Source organism: Artibeus jamaicensis, unplaced genomic scaffold (assembly GCF_021234435.1).
Source record: "Artibeus jamaicensis isolate MK-2021 breed Jamaican fruit bat unplaced genomic scaffold, CSHL_Jam_final contig_908, whole genome shotgun sequence".
NCBI classification, from domain to species: domain Eukaryota; kingdom Metazoa; phylum Chordata; class Mammalia; order Chiroptera; family Phyllostomidae; genus Artibeus; species Artibeus jamaicensis.
This window is the reverse complement of record NW_026522009.1, coordinates 4,782,359-4,804,555: the sequence shown is the minus strand read 5'-3', so window position 1 is coordinate 4,804,555 and position 22,197 is coordinate 4,782,359.

Below are 22,197 nucleotides of genomic sequence, written 5' to 3'. Positions count from 1 at the left end.
CATTTAAACCTAGGTATATAACACATTTTCATTTTTTGTGAGGAGTGTACTATCAGTTTATAGTCATATTTTCACATGTGAATTTTCAGTTGTTCCAGGATATTTATTGAAAATACTATCTTTTATCCACTGAAATACCTTTCCTTCTTTGTCCAAGTTCAATGGACTATTTGTGGTCCTGCATCTGGGCTTTATATTCTATTCCTTTGATTTGTTTGTCTATTCTTTTTCATATAAATTTAAAAATTTGTTTGTTGATACAAAAATTTTGATTTTGATTGTGTTTTATCTGTAGAGCAAGTTGGAAAGAATTGACATCTTGACAACATTAATTCTCCTGTTCACAATCATGAAATGGCTCACCTTTTATTCAGATCTTTGATTTCTTGCATCAACATTTTAAAAGATTTCTTCATGTAGACCATGTACATACTCTATTAGACTTATACTGAATCATTTAATTTTTGTTCCAATATAAATGATGTTTTTAATTTCTAACTTCAATCATTCATTGATGGCATATAAAAAGCTATTGACATTTTTCTGTCAGCCTGATATCTTGTACCTTGCTATAATCCATTAATAATTGCAGGAATTTTGTGTTATTACAGTACTTTGAGTAGAAATATACTTTTTATAAATGCTTTTATATCTAAGATTTCATGATTTTTTTCTTTTCTACCATTTTACACTATACTAGATATTTTTGACAAAATGGAACAAATGCAATACATAAGTTAAAAGTAAATTTTTCCATTATGATCTGTTTTCCTAAGCTTACTGGTATTTTATTATTGCATGCATAAGTAATATAGTGACACATTAATCATTTATTTTCTGACCCTTTAAAGACAGAAAGCATTAAAGATATATGCATGCAATATCACAAATGCATTAACTTCTCCCCAGGAATCCCTCAGACTTATTCCATTTTTCACTTTAAACTATTTGTATCTTTTTCTCCTCTCATTTGCACTCTGATTACTGGTAAAACAAATACTCCTTTGTACATCTAATTGCGCCACCCACACCCGCTTCTTGATTTGAATATCTTTGATCTATTGTACCTAGCTCAACCACATCTCACTGTGCATTAAAAGCACTCTAAGCAAAATCTCAGCCTGTATAAACATGAAGGTATATATATTTTTAATTAGTTTGTGAGTCTCAGGAAAGATTCCTATTTGTTGTCAGAAAAAATACTAGTTTTGGACCAAGTGCACTTTCATTATTTCACATAAGATTTCTGAAACTATGTTTGCAAAAAAATGGGGAGAAAACGTTTTTCAAAGTCAAGGAGACTCCACACTTGAAAGTGTCTGAATTGTTATTCCCTGATCATTCTTCTCCGCTCTACTTTGTATTATATGCTTTGGTTAGCTGCACTTCACAAACAATATCCACAAAAGAGTAATTCCTAATCATCTTGAGAACCCCAAAGTGACAGATTTAAAGAATTGGCTGTAGCACTCTCATCAATCTTATATGCCATATATTGATGGCATCGAAGCAGAGCAGTTCTCACTGCTTGGGACGCTTGAATAATTGTATCATGATAGGTGAAGCTACTAAAATTAGTAAGAAAGATAACAATGAAAGCAATAAAATCTCCTCATAGAATCTACGAAAGATTTCAATGAAGTAAATATGCTTTAAATTTAATAACCACAAGAGATATACGAACTGTGCTTATAGTTATATAAATGTATTTACAGAATGCACCTGTATCTACTATCACATAAAATCAAATTGTGTGTGAAACAATAACTTCTGGAGGATTGTTTATAAATTTAAAAAAGCCCCAGTATTCTTTAATTGATAAAAATGTGACTTAACATAGTTATACAATGACCAGCTCTTGGTTAAGCAAGCGTTGCAAAACATTTTTAGGTATTAATGGCACTGAAAAATTTCACTTGCACAGCTAAATCAGTCTTTTGCTCTACTCACATCAGTGCAGCTATTTTCTTCAATTTCTTCAAATTATTTTATGTTTTTAATAGTACTAAATATAAAGAATGATAAATCTTTAATGAAAATACACAATCCCTCACATTCTTCCTCTGTAATGCCAGGAAGATTAATTTCAAAGGAAACTTCAAAGAATATAGCTAACGATAATCTGGCGATTTGATTCCTTAGAAGTAAATTATATTATTTTAATCACTAGTACATCCTTATTGCTATCGACTGCTGAATACTTATCAAACTAAGAAAATGTGACTGTCTTCATAATAAAAGTAATTAAACAAAACATGAGTAGAGTTTTATTTCTAAGGATTAAAATAAAAGGATGCTTTAGAAATTATCACTTTTCTGTCTAAGTTGTAAGTAAACAATACATCTAATAAATATAGTAAATAATCTGTATAACAATATAAAGCATTATCTAATTTTGCATAATTATTCAAAGTAGTTTAAAAGGGCTGCCCTTTTACTATAAGAGAAACATAAATCTCAAATGTACACTTAGCTTGTCCAATTCTCAATTAGTGACAGATCAATTAGTGACAGATGAGTGATTTCCACATAATTACAATAAATAAGACTGAATATTCACACTAAGACAACACAGTTGAATAGCTCTTGAAGAACATACTTACTGTCTTGCTGTTTCAGGTAATTATCTTTCAAATAAGAGGTCATGAATAAATTATAAAATTGTCAAGTCACCAGAATTATTTTAGTTTATGAAATATTTTTTCCAAACAGTGAAACCTTAACCAAAGTACCAAACATTTATAAAGTTCAAGCAATTTCTGTGGAATTACTCAGTTCTTCTAAAAAATTTTATTTATTTATCTTTATAGGGGGAGGGAAGGAGAGAGGGAGAGAAATATCAACGTATGGTTGCCCATCTTGTGTCCCCTGCTGGGAACTGGCCTGCAACCCAGGCATGTGCCCTGACTGGGAATCGAACCATGATCCTTTAGTTCGCAGGCCCACGCTCAATGAACTGAGCTATACCAGCCAGGGCTAGTTCTTATTACCATATTTACACTGTTGAATACTGGAAAAGTTGAATAACAGTAGATCAGTGCATTGCCTTAAAAATGAAATCTTTTAAAAATTATTTGTCATACAGTTTATTTAAAAATTTTTGATTAAAATAAATTGCTAATGTCTAAATAAGTTCATTAAAATATACACACATACGTCTCAGGGTCTTATGCTCATAAACTCTCTGCCTCCCTCTGTCTCTGCCTCTCCCCACCTCTCTCCCCGCTGCCCATACAGTGCACAGAGGTGAGTGGGACGGCCACAAGCAGAGCGGAAGGCAGAGCTCCTGCAGGCCCAGAAGTCAGAACGTAAAGCTGCAGAGCATTATGCTCAGGCCTTGAAATCTAATTTAAATTCCCTTGGTACCAGTAATCACTTTGTTGCTCCCAATTTCTCTGTTTTGAAATGGGAATTTCTAACTTATGTCTGTCCAGTCACTGTATTTTAGAAGAAAATATATTTTTTCTAATTTTAAAGGTTTATAAATAGAAATTAATGTATCCCCATGATGAATCATTCTCAGAGTCTCACTCACACTTGACTTGGATGATGCAATTTGAGACTTTTTGAGCTGATTATATTTAAATGAGAGTTTGGACTTAGAAATGATATTGGAATCAGTTGAGATTGTTGGTATGTTAAAGAGCATAAATGTATTTTGTATGTAGAATATGAATTTTGGTCAGTGTATGTATTGTAGTAGGTTAGTGATCCCACTTTGACCATGTTCCAAAACCTGTGAGTGCGCCTTCATCTGGAAAAAGTATTATTGCAGATGTACTTAGTTAAGAAGGTCAAAATGATCTCTTTCTTGATATTTTGATAGGCCCTAAATTGAGGACAAGTGACCTTTTAAGAGCCATCTAGAATAGAGACAAACAGAAAAGAAGACCATACGAAGACAGAAGGAGAGATTTGGGTCATAAAGCCAGAGGCCAAAGGAAAACTGGAATGCCGGAAATACTTGTTTCGAAAAATAAATGCAAAATAGATTTAATTGCATTCTAGTATTTAAAGATTTATGAAATATTTCAGAACATGTTACTGTTTACTATCCAAGTGATGAAACATACTGTGAAAAAAATTCTTTAAGACTTTTAAATACCTCAACCACCCTCTTCTATGTGCATTTTTGTGTGTGTGAATCACTTCTCCCAAAAGAAAATAATAGACTATTAAGTTGTTAGAGTATCAAAAGTATAAGAAATTTGCAAATTATTTATATTTGACAAATCCTTCACAGATTTAGTTTCTTTCAGATAGCTGCCAGGGTATCTGAACTATCTGTAGACAAGATAGAAAGACTTTTAAGATATATTTATCTATCTAAAGTGACATCATTATCAGACACCTTCTAAGCAGCTGAAGTTTTAATTGGTTAGGGCAAATAACAAAAATAGAATTGTGTGAAAGCCAAAAAAGAATTAGTCGTTTTCTAAAATAGGTGAAATATTTTTTGTCAGACTGCTTAATTAGTCAAACAAAAGGAGATTGACAGCTAATAAGATTAAACAATTTTTTTTAAATTTTATTTAGTTATTTTTCAAGTACAGTTTTTTTGTCTATTTTTCCCATCCCAGCCTCCCCTGCCCCTTAATTTCTTAAACTTTTTAAACTGTAATTAAAAATAAGCATAATTATATTTTAATGAACTACTCTAATGTTAAAACTTGGTACATTCATGGTACATTACTTGATTTAAATGGGTCAAAACTTTATGCTTTTAACCTTTAATGAAGAGACCATTAATTTAATTTCTGTATAGTAAAGTGAACAATTCATGTTTTAAAACCTTAAATGTCAGACCAGTTCAACAGAAGCATTGAATCAATCCTAAAAATAAATTAGATAAAAGGTAGTCTTGTCAAGTAAATAGGGTTCAGTGGTTTAAAATTCATTTCAATTAAGCAAAGAACTTGTTTCCTGTTTTGCTTGAACAATCCAGAATATTAGCAAGTTGTTATTCAATTGGAACTTGCCTTTTAAATAGCAGCTGCACTACCCAAATAGTTATATTGATAAACTCAGGTACCAGTTTAGTGAGGATTATTTTTTTAAATCTTATAAAAAGTTGAATACCAATATAACTGTAATAATGGAAGTTAAAATGTGGCTAATAAAGTGATACTTCCCTGAATTTATTAGTCTTTATTGTACCACACACTGTGAGAATCAAGTCAACATTACAGATCAGCCTTCAGAAAAATCTACATAAACCACCCGAAAAAATTTTCTACTGTCAAAATTTACCTTTTTCAACTCCATGTTATATAAATTAATTTTTTTACAGTGAATCACTTATTTCCAGTTTTTACACATTTCAGTTTCTGAAAAGATTATTTAAAAAATAGAAGAAAATTCTCTCCCAAACAACAGTAAATGATAATAATTACATTACTAAGAACTAAAATGTCATCTACCATAAGCAACGGATTCCTCTATAAAATGGACTACAGATCACCCTGATGCATGAGGATAATCCACAGATTTTAAAATATCTAACTTATTTTGTTAGGCAAAAATTAATTTGTGTCACAGCAAACAAAAATTATTCAATATTTTATGATTTCGAATTATATCAGGGGTATCCAGCCTGCGGTCTGCAGACTGCATGTGTCCCAGGACAACTATGAATGCAGCCCGACACAAAACTATAAATTTGGTTAAAACATATATTTTTGTCATTATGTGTCTCAGTGTATTTAATGTGGACCAAGACAACTCTTCTTCCAGTGTGGCCAGAGATGCCAAAATCTTGGACAGGCTTGATTTATCTCCTCAAGTCAATAATTTTAACATAGGTCTTATCTGTAAAATAAATACGCCTATATTAGTTTCTTTTAACATTTTATTTATTTACTTTTAGAGAGAGGAGGAAGAAAGGGAGAGAAATACCAATGTGTGGTTGTCTCTCATCTGCCACCTACTGGAGAATATACCTGCAATTCAGGTATATTCTCTGACTGGGAATCGAACCAGCAACCCTTTGCTTTGCAATCTGGCACTCAATCCACTGAACCACACCATACAAGGCGTATATTCGTTTTTAAGTAATATAAATATATATTCTATTTTTCATTTTATAAGAATACTTCATTTCCTTCTTCATGACAAAAATAAAATTCTCCAAAGTTATGGTTGGAGATGGCAGGGTGGTATTTATATCACACTCTGGAGTCTGAATGTACGTAAGTGGTTTCTCAGCTGCCCCTTGGAGCCACTTATCCAAACAGAACATGCAGAAAAAACATAAAACTCTGAGTTCAGAAACTTTGATTTTATAATTAAAACCATTCTGCCATTAATAAGCTCTATGACTGAGGGCAAATAAATGTATGTCACCTGAGAAGGCTAGGTGATCACAAGGTTTCTTTGAATCCTAAATGCTGTAGTCTGACTGTCACAGTCTCAGGTACCTCTAGAGGAGAGGAATGAGACTGGCTTTTGAGTTCCCAGAAGTATAATGATCTTGACCAGTAGTCCTTCACTATCAAATACTCTTCTGCAACTGAGGGAAGGCAGAACTCTGAGGATGGGTTTGTTCTTACTATTTTGCATCATACAGAGAAGAGATATTCATGCGTATCCCAAAGAAGATATAGCTGGAGACAAAAATAGAAAGCAGATCACCTGAGAGTTTGCTCAGAGAAATGTTCCATACTCCCAGCCTCTGGGAGAGATCTGGTGAATCTTTATGTCCGATTTGCCCTGTAGCCAGAAACACAGGCATAGGAAACTGTGGAGACAAGGGACCTCTAACCATGACAAAAAAAAAAAAGCAGTAGAGAAACATTTTTTATAGGTTGGGACCATACGGACTATAAGCATGATAGAGCAGTTACATTAATTTCTTTATGTATAAATTAATTTTACCAGTGTTTATTGGGCATTTACTAAATATCAGCCTCTCTGAGAGACACTAAGCAAATGTAAAGATAAAAATGAAATTGTGAAGCATCCATACTTTATAAGTGGAAGCATACTCACTAGCAGAATAACGTGTCAAGTTCAGTGATGGAGATGTGTATGGTTTACTCTAGTTGAACAGAGGAAAAGCCCATAATCCAGCTTGTAGTAAATCATAGAAGACTTCCTGAAGGAGCTGATACTTTTAGAAAGGTAAAATATTTAGTGTAAAGGTAAATAAATGAAGGTGCTTAAGGTGGATAAAAATGTGCTCATTGAAAGGTCCTGAGGAAACTTGAGGTAGTGTTATCCCTGGAAGAGAAAAAGTACTCAGGTGAGGAACTGCACTGATGGGCCTGAGGACAACAGAAGTACTGTTAACTCGTGAAAACCCTACCGGTGATTAATTCTCTGCCTCAGCCTTTGTCAGCAGGGTGAGGGTGAGATGGATGTGCTGGGTGTAATAGGTGCCCTTGGAGATCGCTTGCATCTCAGCAAAGAAGAAAAAAGTTCATCTTTTTTCCCATTTACTTAAGATGTGCAAATGGGTATTCACACACGTTTCTGAGTTCTGTCACAGCTTTATCTTTCCAAATCTCTGTCACTCCTTCACGTAAAACCTAATCATCTTGTCTCTCTGGCTTGATATAGAATAACAGTGACCTCCTAAATCTGACTCTTTTCACAGATGCCTTCAAAACTCATCTAGATAGATGAGAACAGCAAATTAGACCACCCATAATCTGAGTTTTCTACATATCTAAGGAATATAAAATATAACACTATAAGCTTAAAACATTGGTAAGTAGAAAATATTTTCTATTTACAAATATACATTTTAATTATCATATGACTTAAATTTTGTTTTGTGAGAATTCTTTGGGTTTTTAAGGAATTAGGAAGTTTCTCTCTTTTTAAATGGTTTTTGTGTGACACATGACCTTTTGCCATGCCAGCACCAGAAACAGGCATCTAAAGATTGGCAATTCCATGTAGTCCATTTTTTCTTTCAGAAGAGCACTTTGGTCCAAAAGCAGTGTCTTCATTGCCATATATTTCTGCCAATATTTTGTATCAAAGTGTGTTGACAAATATATTTGTATGAACAAATGCTTTCAAAAACAAGCAATGCTTCTGTCAAAATAAGCTGAGAATAATCTTTCCTTTTTTAGGAAAACAAACCTCTGCCTAAAGATCACTCATGTGTTTCGAAATTTACCCTCATAACACCACAAGCTCTAGGATATGTACATTTATAGTTTTCTCATTTTCTTTAAAATGAATCATTTTGAAAGGCTAGAAAGTTAAACTTTTGTTACATAAGTGTTAGTATTCTTGACAGTTTTCATGGAGAAATATTAGTTATATTTGATGTTAATGCATATTGAAATGGAGCATAATAACTTTTCTTTTAAAATTAGTAATTAGCCCTGGCTGATGTGGTTCAGTGTATTGAGCACCAGCCTGAAAAGTAAAGGGTTGCAGGCCATGTCCCCAGTTGGATGTGTGCAAGAGGCAACCCCACACTGATGTTTCTCTCCCTCTCTTTGTCCCTTCCTTTCTCTGAAAATAAATAAATATTTTTTTAAATTAAGTAAATAATTAGACCATTTATGTTGTCAAATATTTTATATATTCATTTGTTCAAAGCCAGCCAAAACTGGTTTTTTTTACATTATTTTTTATTTTTAAAAAAGCCCTAACCTTCAGCCCTGAAAAGTTTTTCGTTTTGTTTTGTTTCTTCTAAAGGAGTCTCACAGTAGAGTAGTTTTTCCTGACTGTGACTGCAGGTACTGGACACATAGAGAACAGAAACTGGCAGCCCGGAAAACCATTGCATTAATGGAGTTTCATGTTGTCAAATCTTCCATGATATGCTTTGAAACTTTCAAAAATTGTCACCAGGTCTGCAGTGGATCATACCAGTTGTAGAAGAAATTTATTTATTTTTTATTCCAAGCAACAAAAAAGCTCAGCCATTTCCAGAAAGCATGATTTTATGGGGGTATCTCTGATTTTTGTGTGGCTTCTTTTATTTCAGCAGGCCTAAGCATTTAAATTGTTTTTTAAATCATGATCTAATATAAGATATCTGTATTGACTCAATCGGCATTAGTTTCAATTCCAGTTACTTTTCAAAATGTGCGTAATATTGACAACAACAAAACACCAAACTTGTATTTTTGGCCAAAGGTAAAAGTAATCCTTTATTTTTATCCCCTGGCATAGTTTTCCTACTACAACTTATATATATTGCCATAGTGAAAGCAATTTAATATTAGCATCCAATTATACTCAATGATATAACAAAAAACACTTCTTTAAAGCCCTGCATTTGTTAACCCATAATAAGTAAGGTCTGAGGCAGAAGCACCTTAGGTTTTCCATCTCTTCATCTTGGCATGACTATGATGGGTGCCTCAAACTCACTATTGCACAAATTGAATTTATTATTATACCTTTCAACTTGTTTATCCCTCTTCATTTGAATAATTTGTACAAACATTTTTATTGTTCTATTAAGTGAGAGAACACAACTGCAGGTTCTCAATTTAGTAAAGAATACAGAATACAGTCATTTAATGGCTAGAAAAGAGAGTTAGATAAGCTTTAAAACACATGCAAAGCCTAATATTAGAACACATTTCAGTAGCACCTGACCAGTATCAGAAAGTAGACTACTTGTAGAAAACAGAGGTATCAGTGAAATATAAAGAATACTTACTTAGCATTACTTGCAACAGTAGTTGGGAGAATTTATCACTGTGAAAATAATCATAGAACACAATAAAATAAATTGCAAAGATTTTCCATTCTGTGGCACGACAATGAAGTCATTTGGTATCCCTTCAGTTTTAAGTGGCCTGCCTCTTGGTTTTCATTACTGATTCTTTTCCTTCAAATTCAAAGAAAAATGAAATGCCTTAGAGCTGGGGGATGCATCCTCTCTCCTTCTCCTCCTTCTCCTTCTCCTTCTCCTTCTCCTTCTTCTCCTTCTCCTTCTCCTTCTCTTTCTCCTCCTCCTCCTCCTTATTCTTATTCTTACTCTTCTTTTTATTTTTTGTTTTGGCATATGGCTTGCATTTAACCTCTATGCTGAGGATATTCTAGTTCATGTATCCTGAACAGATTTAAAGATATGACAAGGCAGTATGCATACCAACTAAAAACAGACACCAGTCTTCGATCTTTCCCAGTTCCAGTAAAAGATATGATCATCCATCTTATCACTCTTACTAAGAATCCAGAGATAACTTAGATTCTTCTTTTGTTATAACTCAGCCTTACATCTATCAGCAAAGTCTTGTTTCCACAGCCCTCACATCTATTTTTAAAGCCTTCTTTCTCCATTGTGCCCACTAGAGTCCATTCAAAAACTCCAGGCTCCATTCTTGGAGCTGTCTCCTAAACTGACCCTCTTGCCTCACTCCAGTCTTTTTCTCCATTGGTCAATCAAAAAAATGTACCAAACCCCAATGAATCATATGTTTTCTGTTCTATATATCTCAATGGTTTCCAAGGACCTAATAAAAATACAAAATTCACATCATGCATATTTTAGATTTTTAAAACTCAGGATTTAGGTTAAGGGGTGACTGTATTCATAAGAATAATGATAAGAAATGAGGAAGAGATTATTGTGATAAGGAAAGATGGGCATTGGCAAAAGGGGGAAATCTCTGAGTATGAGACCTGCAAATCTCTCAGAGGCCAAGCAGAAAAGTGTTCTTATTTTATACAAAGGAATGAAAGAGACGGAAAAGAACTTGGTATAGGAAAGTAGGATGCATGCTGGGGCACGATGGTACAGTAGATGAGAGAATGTCTTACCTGAAATCAGCCTCTTCTCAGAAGGGATTGAGACTGAGATATAGCTAAATTCAGGGAGAATTTTATAGGTAGTTTGATTATCCATTTCTTCTTGAGTTGTCCACCTCAGTTGTTTTAAAATATGTTGGGATATTCCTAGCAATATTCCCTTATTTTAAGAGTTAATGTCTATAATCATGCTACCATTTGCTTCTGATATTGAAAAACAAAACTACCTAATCTAAGCAGCTTTTTTTTTTTTTTCAGTATGGTCTGTTACAGGGTGGAGAGCTGATACAAAGGTCTAGTGGTATTTTCCCTTTCACAGTTTTTTCTCCCAAATAAATGACATTTCTCTACCCCACAGCAGGGTGAAGAAGAAGACACCACTCATATTTTATAGGGTTTCATAGACAAAGAACTTCACTATATTATTGTAAGCCCGACTTTTCTTTTATACTCCACAGAAAACCAAATTGAATAAAAATGTTATTGATATGAATAGAGACAATTATGTCAGGTGATTGTATCATGAAGTTAAAAAAACAAGCACAAACTATTGGGTAAGGGAATCATTGAGCGGTTAGTGAGTTAAATTACAGTTATATATTCATGGACTCACAGAAGGTTATAATTGTGAGAGACCTTAGAAACTGCATTATTTCACAGATTAAGAAAATTTTCTCACGTGCTAAATAAATTTAGTATCTAATTTGATTTTGGTTTTTAAACATTTATAACTAAACTATTATTCCTATTTTTATGGTAAAAGACAGAAAGATGAATAGAAAATTCCAGTGGCACTCTTTAAGAAAATATTCAACATTAGGCTTAGTTTATTTTATTAAGGTAGTGGTAGGGGAAAAACCCAGAAAAAATAACTATTTTACATTGAAACAAACCCATAAGAAGAACTTGTTGTGTGACCATATTTTATGTTTGAATGTAGTCTTGAACATTTTGAACTTAAAATGTATGGAATAGTCTAAGGAAAGTTACTTAAATATAAGAAATTACAGCCCTTAATAGTGTGGCTCAGTGGGTTGGGCATCAAGGCCTCAAACCAAAATGGGGATGGTTTGATTTCTGGTCAGTGCACTTGCTTGGGTTCCGGGACAGGTCCCCGGTTGGGAGCTTGTAAGAGCTGACCTATCAATGCTTCTCTCTCACATCAATGTTTCTCTCCGTCTTTTCCTCTTTCACTTTCCCTTTTCCTAAAACTAAATAAATAAAATATTTTTAAAAATTAATTAAAAAATGGAAAATGAAAAATTGTTACCAAGAATGTATGATCAAACAATTTATTAAATAAAGTGTAAAAGCATGGATGGAACTGGAGAGCATTATGCTAAGTGAAATAAGCCAGGCTGTGAGGGACAAATACCATACAATCTCACCTTAACCAGAACGCAGTAAACAAAAGAAAAAAGCAAACAAAATATAACCAGAGTGAAATTAAGAACAATCTAACAATAGCCAGAGGGGAGGGGGGAGGGGAAAGTGGGGAGAAGGTTTTTCAGGAACTACTACTATAAAGGAAACATGGACGAAACCAAGGGGGGGGTGGAAGCAAAGGAGGGAGGTGGGTTTGGAGGGGGTGAGGGAGGGGCGGGGAGAAAATACAGACAACTGTAATTGAACAACAATAAAATAATTAAAAATAAAGAAATAAATTGTGAATCGTATAAACTCAAAAATGCTCCAATTATTTCTTTTAAGTCTGAACTGGAAATGGAATGAAGGAAACTTACTACTTTCCCCAAAAATATAAAAAACAACTAATTCCAGTGATTATTCTTTTTCTTATCAGCTTGTTTTGATGGTGTTCAAAATTAACTTAGAATGAAAAGAAACAGAGATAATATTCTGCCATAGAGCACAGTTATATATAAGTATGGAGATACTTATTTATAATTCCCAATTTATAAATATAAATATAATTTTCAGATTATATTTATATAATGTGCCCTCTGTTAAAGGGAGCTTTAGTGCATGACACAACTTTTTTTCTAAGCATATGGCAATCCTTACAGAAATTAGAGACATCATTTTATTGTGTATCCTGAAAAAAATTCTAAACCTTAAGCTTTATTCACTCCTTTTCTATGGACATTGTTTCATACTTGATACTGTACTTCTTGCAACCATTGGTACTTTTTCAACCAAGAAACCGTAAACACTCGGTGTGCCCTAGAGCATGTCGTGCTCTCTCTTCCCAGAGCTCTCAGGTATGGTAGCATTATAGAGCAGATTCTCCTACCCCTTTCACTGAAAGCAGCAAACAAAAATCTGTGCTCAATTATTTGAATCAAACTGATAACAGCTACTGTGCCAAAGTTTGACCTTATATTAATTTTCAACCAAAGTCACTTACACAGTGTGTTCCTTGCTGCCATTGGATGAATGGCCGGACAAAGATGAGAAAACGCATCTGTTGCAACTGATTGATCCCAACACACCTGCACGTTGATTAAAGTGTCTAGGAACAAAATGAAGTGTAGTGCTTATCTGTAACTAATGGTCAGTTTTGAATTAAGTAAAAATTTTATGAAATAGCATGCTTGAATTGAAATATTTTTATATTTTGAGAATGATAAATAATGTATTTAGATAACTAATCTTTTTCCAATTAATATTTTAAAAAGAATATTTGGCCCTAGCTGGTGTAGCTCAGTGGATTGAACACGGGGCTGTGAAGCAAAGGGTTACCGGTTCGATTCCCAGTCAGGGTACGTGCCTGGGTTGCAGGCCAGTTCCCTAGTAGGAGACACATGAGAAGCAACCACACACTGATGTTTCTCTCCTACTCTTTCTCCTTCCCTTTCTCTCTCTCTAAAAATAAATAAATAAAATATTTTAAAAAAAGAATATTTGTCCTAGATATTTAAATTTATAATGATCATTTGTTGAATATAACAATGTGTGTATTTGTAATGAGTATATAAAATAATCCAAAGGAATAAAAAGCAATATATAAATTTGAACTAAAACATTTTTATTTATTACAATCACCATTCTATTAATAGGTATTATACTGCTTATAATTAAAAATGAGAGAAGTGTTATGTTAAAATGTGTATAGGATTTTATTAAAACTATTATTAGCATCATTACTTTATATAATTTAGAGTTAGGAAGAAATGATTGTAGTAAATAATTTTGCTATGTTTCAGGAATTATGATGTATACAATTATGGAATTCAGATTTCCATGAAGATTAATATGAAGATCTATTTTAAAGTAATAACTGACTTTTTAAAGTATGTGTTATAAATCTAATTTACTAAGGATAATCACAAGCAGATGGTGGGTATATTTATATCACTGTACATAACAAGAATTTCAGGGAGGAGAGTTCGGGCCTGCTCTTGCATCACTGCTGTCAAGAAACTATGTCTTTTGGTCATTAGCAGATGACCTTGTTGTCAAGTTGCTAGGATCTCTTGTACCTTTAAGCCTTACTTTCACAATTCTCACTGAAGCAAGTTCAAAAAGATCATAATTTTTTTTTGCTCTTCATCCTGTCTTTACATTATTTGGAAGGATAGACCTTCCCCAGACTCCCAGCTCAGCCCCAATGATTATACACTTATGGGCGGAAGACAACTATGATGGGTTTGGGTATGTTTTTAATAAAAAATTATGAGTATGTTGCGTGGGAAATCTTATCTGTGATAAGATTTTTTAAAAATTGATTTTAAAATTTTCTTTCAACAACTAACAAATTGACTTAAGTTTTTAATGAATTTCACCACATAGGGTAACAACCTTGATGTACTAAAATAATACTCGGATTATAAGTTCTTGTTTTTATTCCACTACTTCTGCTAAAAAACTGACTACTATGTAACTTATGAGTTCTGCAGCAAGAAAGCTTATAATTTATCCAAATCTCTATTAGTGGAAGTGGGGCCTAAAGCTATTCTGTATTATTATTCTGTATTATGATCAGATGGAACTTTCAAAATATTTGCATTCTAGCTTCTCATTCAAAAATTTATGTGACATATGACCATATCCAATTTGTAGATAAGATATTAAAATAGAAAATAATTTACATTCAACATTTCAGCCTCTGGCTTGACATATAAGCATAGTGTGTGCTGGAATTCCAATATTTTAGGGAAATATTTTCTATACATAAATTAGTTTTCAGTTCACAGTTTAATTGAATAAGATTCTTCTCATTAATACCAGTATAGTGAATTATTTTCTTGAATTAAGCACATACGATCTAAGGAACATGCAACCAACATTTTTATATCTCTGAAAGAGAGGGGTTGAAGAGAGAGACAGGGGAGAAAGGGAGGGGAGAGCTACTGGGTTCATCTTTCTTGGAAATTATATAAGCAAAACACAAAATATGAGGGAATTTGTTATGATATCAGAAACATAAAGGAATCAACAGTACAAAGAGTTGGAAGAGACATACATTTGAAACCAAAACAATGATAAAAATGTTTTATTTTTAGTAGTATTTCTATATTATAATTTTCCTAAGTCATGCATATGAATTTATTATTAAACTTTTATGAACAGGAAGTGAAACAAGTGAGCATGCAATGTTTGTTTTGTTTTGTTATGTCTTAAGCATCTGTCTCTTCTATATTAGAACAAATTCAAAAAATAGTAATTTTTAAATTTTATTAATATAAAAAATAGTTCCAGAACCCACAATAGACTAGATTGTATGAAACAAAAACATTCTTCCAGGTTAGTAAAAAACACTGGACTATTGAGTAAGATCCTAGAGAAATGCAAATGAAGATAGAGGAGCTCTCTTTGTGACATTGTTTTTTTCCTCGAAACATTTTTTAAGACACTTAAAAAAATGTCTTAAGTTTGGTTTGTATAAGCAAATCCGGCCAACTAACCAACCTCCACTACACTAAATAATAAAAAATAACAGCAAATCTACAGAGGAAAACAAAACAAAATACCAAAATAGTACATAGTTGATTATTAATACAGATTGGTATGGGAAATACAAACTTCTGTTGGGATGGGGAGGTATGTAATGATTCAGAGAAAACTGCATTATTTGAGTGAGGATATAGATATCTTCAGTTGGTTACTATCATATAACTAGATTGTTAATCATGGTGTTGCTGATATCTGGAAAAAAATTAAGTTTGTGTGGGGAGAGGAGACTGATGTTTGGTATGCTTTTTAAATAGATAATACAAGTTTAATACAATGATGTACATACTTTGCAGAAACTATATCTAACTGTAATATTAAATGTTTGTCACATTTAAACAAAACATGTTTGAGGACATATAACACAGTCTTAGTGACAATATAGAAGAATGGATTTAATTTTTGAGATCTCATACAAGAGGCACCAAGTAGGCATTTGAAAATACATGTTGGGAATAGAAGTGAGATATTTGAAAAATACAAATTAAGCAGTAAATTATTTGCATGCAAGTGATATTTTAAAATCTGGGCATAAATATAATTACTTAGGCAATGCGTATTTCTAAGCCAACATATTGAGAAAGGGGACAAAGACCAAAACTTTAGGAATTCGATCAGTGTTGGGGAAGAAGACAATTTAATAAAGGAAGAGCATTAAATGTAGGGACCAAAAAGGAATATAAAATAGTTCATAAAAGCTTAAAAATGTCTATCAACAATGATGCAAAAGTCATTTTGTTAAATGCTGCCAAGAAGGTTAAAACTGATAAATGGATCTATCATTTACTACTATTATTTTTAACAGAAATTGTTTCATTGGAGTTCATAAAATTGCTAATAAAAGGATAATACTTCATATGTGCAGTTGTTCTAAATGCATTAACTTTATTAAATCATTTAATTTTCAGAACAATATGAGACACATACTATTACTGTAACACAGAACACGGATGAGAAAATTGTTCCCTAGAAACTCTAAGTATATCACACAGATAAAATGGCTAGTAAGTGGTGGGAATTTAGATGTAAGCAGACCATTTAATGAGTCTGATCATGTGTGATGATAAGCATATCACAGTTTGGAGTAAGATATGATGAGATAGGAGGAAAATAAAAAGCAGATAATTCTTTAGGAGCAAAGAGAGCCACAAATTTGAGTAAATGTAAATGAACATTGACTATGTTAATGCCTGGTAAATAACATGAAGGAATAATGAAAACATACATAAAAATAACATATAAGGAAGAAGAGTGCAATACTCAGCTGAAATGGTTCAAGGTCTTTGAAATTTCTGAGAAATGTATATCTGCTTTTTATCAAAATTCATCTAGTGATTTTCAGATAAAAAACTAAAATATTTCTAAAGAAAAGCACAAATGCTAAACAAATGGTGGGATTGGATGAAATTTAAAACAAAATGAAGTACAATGATTAATAACTAGGAGATCAAGTGGGAAAAAATTGATTAATGATGGATTTTATCTCATATATACGTTAAATGTTCCTGGACTTTATCTTCAAAAAGAATATCATAGGCAAATGCAAGGCAAGGATCTTGTTGCCACATACAAATATCAGGTAAATTACAAATGAAATCATCATATTAATTACATTTCATAGTTATGCAAACAACAATAAAATAAGATTCCTAAGAGAGAAGAAATCCTTCCTGAGTGTGATGGTAACATTGGCTAATTTCCTTCAGAATATTTGTTGGTCTGATATTACAGCATTTAAAGCATAGGTAGATCTACCAGCAAAAATGCAGCAAATTAGACTAATTCCCGACAAAATAAACCAGTAAAATTTATAGTAACATTAGTAATGTTCTCCCTTCCTTACAACAAATCATATATTTTCCTTATGCCAAATATTGTCATGAATTGGGGTACAAATCAAGTACACTAATTCCTCACTTAACATTGCCCATAAGTCCTTCAAAACTGTGACCTTAAACAAGTATAACTAAATAAATTTTACTATATGTTAATTAATGTAAATAAGAGTTAAGTTCCTATAGCAAATTTCTAGTCACAGAAATCTCACTAAATTCCTAAATAAAAACCAAAACACTTCTAATACTAAATAATAAAGTAAATGTGAGCTATAAATATATTTAAGAAAACGTAATAAAAAGATAATTCCTTTGCTTTAGCTGGTGTGGCTCAGTGGACTGAGCACTGACCTGTGAACCACAGAATCACTGTTTCGATTCTGTCAGGTCACATGTCTGGGCTAATGGCCAGATGCCCAGTGGCGGACACGTGAGAGGCAACCATACATTGATGTTTCTCTTCTTCTCTTTCTCCTTCCTTTCCCTTCTCTAAAAATAAATAAATACATATATATTTTAAAATGTAGTTTTTTTCTAACCTACTTACTTCAGTTCGAGGTCACAAGTGGCCTGAGTTTATCTGGGCAGTTCAAGAGGCAAAGGGGAAAACCACCTTACACAGGACAGTATTCCAAGGGCACACTCACCCACAACCACGCACATGCCAATTTACCTAACCCACACATATTTGGGATGGGGGAGGTACCCACACGAACATGGGAATAAAACCACCAACTCCACACGCATGGTGATTCCAAACAAGAATAGATTTTTTCTCGTCAATTTAATAAGAAAGTGACTTTGAATAAATGACATTATTTGAGGACTTGCTGTATAAAGTCTCAGTTAATTGTGGATTCTCAAGTTTTGTGGAAAACTCAAGTTTTCTTTTGAATTTATAGTTATATAAGGTGGTTTTTTTTTACTATTTTTACTTAATTCAAGTGTTCTCTGTAAACAGGCATAGAAAAAACATAAACAGGAAAATACCATGTGAATTAAATTAGGCTAATATGGCTAAGTACAGATAATATGCTTTAAATAGACCACTGCAGTTTCACCTCCCCATTTTTTAAATTTAAAACATTAATCTTATTCCCACACTTAGAACGTAAAGACACAAGAGAAAATAAGTGACAAGTAAATCTGACTTAAACTAAAATATCACCCATCTAAATTGGATCATTGACATTTGTAAATAATTTTTCATCAAACATTTGGTATAGGGTAAGTACATCAAAAATACATAAATTTATAAGTAGCTAATACTAAAGCGATAGAAAAGGTTATTTAGGAGATTGAGCATATGAAGGCTATAAGAAGGCAATATAATTGTTTAACATTTTCATTGACTATAAGGTATACAGGTCACGTTTCCTTTGCAAGCATATTGATTTGGTTCCTAACACTGCTATGAAAATTTAGAGTTATGATAATATTAACTTCTTGCAAATATCCTTTCTTTACTTCTGTACCAGAAACTCAAAGGGCAAGCAGCAGTAGGGGACAAGGGCAGTCCTAGTCCAAGCTCTAGGCTTGAGGTACAAACAGGCTGGAAGTCCCCGGGACTGCAGTTTTACCTCAGTACCATCCTCATTCTGATGGTGTAGCCAAATGGGATCCCAGAGTGAAACATAAACGAATCAGACTCTCCTCTTTGGTTAAACAGGCCCAATATTCCATGTCCTTCCCATTTCTCATCGCCTCAAAATCTGAAGCTCATATTTTAGAGAAACATTTTTTTGGATTGGAAACATGTTTTAATACAAAAACTTCTTCAAGTACGAGATGTATGCCTATAGCTGCCTGCTTTCTCCTAGAATTTGGTCCACTAACTCTTCATCATGTTAAACTTCAACAGTCAAATTTTAATTATTTTACTTTATCCATAAATTCTATGCTGTTAGCAGAGAGGTTCATCTTAAGCTCTAGTACACTATTATGAGAATGATATTAATGTTTGACAAAATAGCTTATTAAAACTATATTGATTAAATAATAAATTAATAGAAAGCCTCTTTTAGTCATATTGCATCACCTTTTCAGTGGGAATCATAAAACAGGAAAACATTATTATTTTTGTGGACGATAATTTGGTGGTTGTACCCATCTTTGTTTTGAACTACACAATAAATTTAACCAACTACTATTTATTCCTACATTAAATACATTAGGATATAGGCATACACTAAAAAAAGTGTCAAAATATATTTCTCACACATAGCATCTTCAGGTAACACACATTAGAAGTACACAACAAAACATTAAGAAACATTTTAGTAATATATAGTAAGTTGTTATGATATTGATGAAAATAACCTTGGTCATAAGAAACATTCCTAATACAGAGTTGCATTTTATTCACACTATCATAAGTGTTAATTCATGTAACAGGAAAAATTAGGGGAAAAGAAGATGTAAACTGTGAAACCAAAACTCTCCTCAATTTAGCTCCTCAAGAGTAGCGTCAAAATTGACAACGCTACGCAAACTGATGAACACACCCTTGAGAGTGACATTTGGGGAACTTACATCAGAGAAAATGGCATCTTTACTTTTCCAAACTTCCCATCATCCATTTTGTGTTTTCTAAATTATTCAGGAATGAAATAACAGTTTTCTGCATTAAAAACATATAACTACATCAAGAGACTGTGTAAGATTAAATATAAGTGGCAAAGGAATCAAAGTTTTGGCAGCTTTTATGATACCCATTCATCTGCAACTCGTCGCATTAATCATTATGCCATCTTCTGTAGCAGGGTACATGCTCAGGGACCGAAGGTTTTCCCATTGACACACAGGACCGTTACACTCTAATACAAAATAATTTTCTATTTCTACAAGATACTTGTCAAACAACCAGAGAAAATTTAGTTGTTTTAGAAGTTACTATATTAAAATTCTTAGAAAAATCAGGCAAGAGATATTAATTTTTAGTTATATTCTTCACTCATGTATTAAATACCTTGCATGATGCAGTGCTATCAGCTAAGGTTAATATTGATAATGTTTTGTGGAAAAATTAAGGTCCTCTACAGGACATTCTTTCACTTCCTCCACCCTTATACCTTTACTCAGATTGCATGTAGGAAGGTAGGTATAAATGATTCCCCAAATTCCTATAATAATTTTCCATGGCAATGAAAAATTAATTTTAAAGCTTATAAAACAAAATACTTTAACACTATAAAGCACCCCATCTTTTTAAGTAGTCAATATTTATTTCAAAATATCAATGATAAATAATAAATAGAATGTCTTTAAGAAGATTGCTTTTTAGTTATCCCAAAAAGAAACCCTATCACTTGGTTCTAATTATTATTAAGAAATAATAGGTTTGAAATACACTGAAATAGAGAACAGGGGGACAGGGACCAGAGGGGAGAGGGGAAGGAATTTAAGGGGAAAATGGGAGGGATTTAGAGGAACAAGTATAAAGAACACAGGGACAATAACTAAGAGGGGTGGATATGGGAGGGAGGTGGGGTGCATGGGGAGGGGTGGGCTGGGATGGGAGAAATAAACAGAAAACTGTACTTGAAAAATAACTAAATAAAAATTTTAAAAAATGAAGAATCTAAAAAACAAAGCAAAACAAAAAAAGAAATAATAGGTTTGAGCTCTGAAAGCAATTTTAGTCCTTTAATTCTCATCATAGAACATGAGAATTAAAATGGATCTTAAATATCTTTTAATCAAACTCCTTCACTTTCACCTGTGAAAAGTGAATTCCAAATAAATTAATTATGTTATCATTATTTTAAAAGGTATTCATAACAATCTTCTTATCCTGAATTTACCTTATATCTTATTGACTTTCCCTTCAGCCTTTGTTGTCAATATTCATTATTCTTCTATTCTTCAATATTTAAGTTAGCATAATAACCAATAAAACATCACTTATAGCAGATCAAAGAACATTACAATAACCCTAATTAACTTATTATATTTTCAAATCATAGGCTGCAAACTGATTTTGTTCCACAAGTGAGATTTAAATAAAATTTTGAAGTGTAAATAAAAATTCAAATTTGCTAATTGCCTCGAGTTATTCACAGACATAAGTGCAGAGCAGCAGTGACAATGTAACTGTTCCTCTTTGTCACGGTCCTCACCACTTTGTGTCTTCTCCCAGCCAGGGGTTCACTCACAAAGCTGGCCTGCTTTTGGAGGGGTGTTAGTTTCTGACCTAAAAGTATTTGTTTTAATAGTCAGGAACACAATTGTGGTCTCCAGAAAAAAAAGTCTTTATCTGTCTGTTTGCAATTTATATTAATAATGATAGAGTGTTCTGCAATACCTACAGTCAAGTTTAGAATTGTTTGTTTTTTCTTGTTTTTTAAATAATTGTGAAGTCCTTTACATTGTCTACACATTTAGTGAACATTCCAAATGTTTGCACCTTTCCCCTTTAAAAATAATTTTGGTGAAGTGGGAAATGAATAGTGACTATAACTCTTATTCCTAAATTCAACAAAAATCTGAGTACGACTTTCTCAAAAATGTGAAATTCACACTACTGCAATCAAATAAACCATGTACTCCTTGCAAAGTTCTGTAACAACTTACTGTTCCAAAATTGAGACAGCCTTTTGCTTACTATTACTGCCGCGGAAGGTAGAGGGCCTTGTTCAACTCACCTAAGAAGAGTTCTTGGAGTTACTGGCGTCTCTGCCAGTAACTCCTGCTCTGAATAAAAGGAAGTTTATATTCCCTCTCCAGT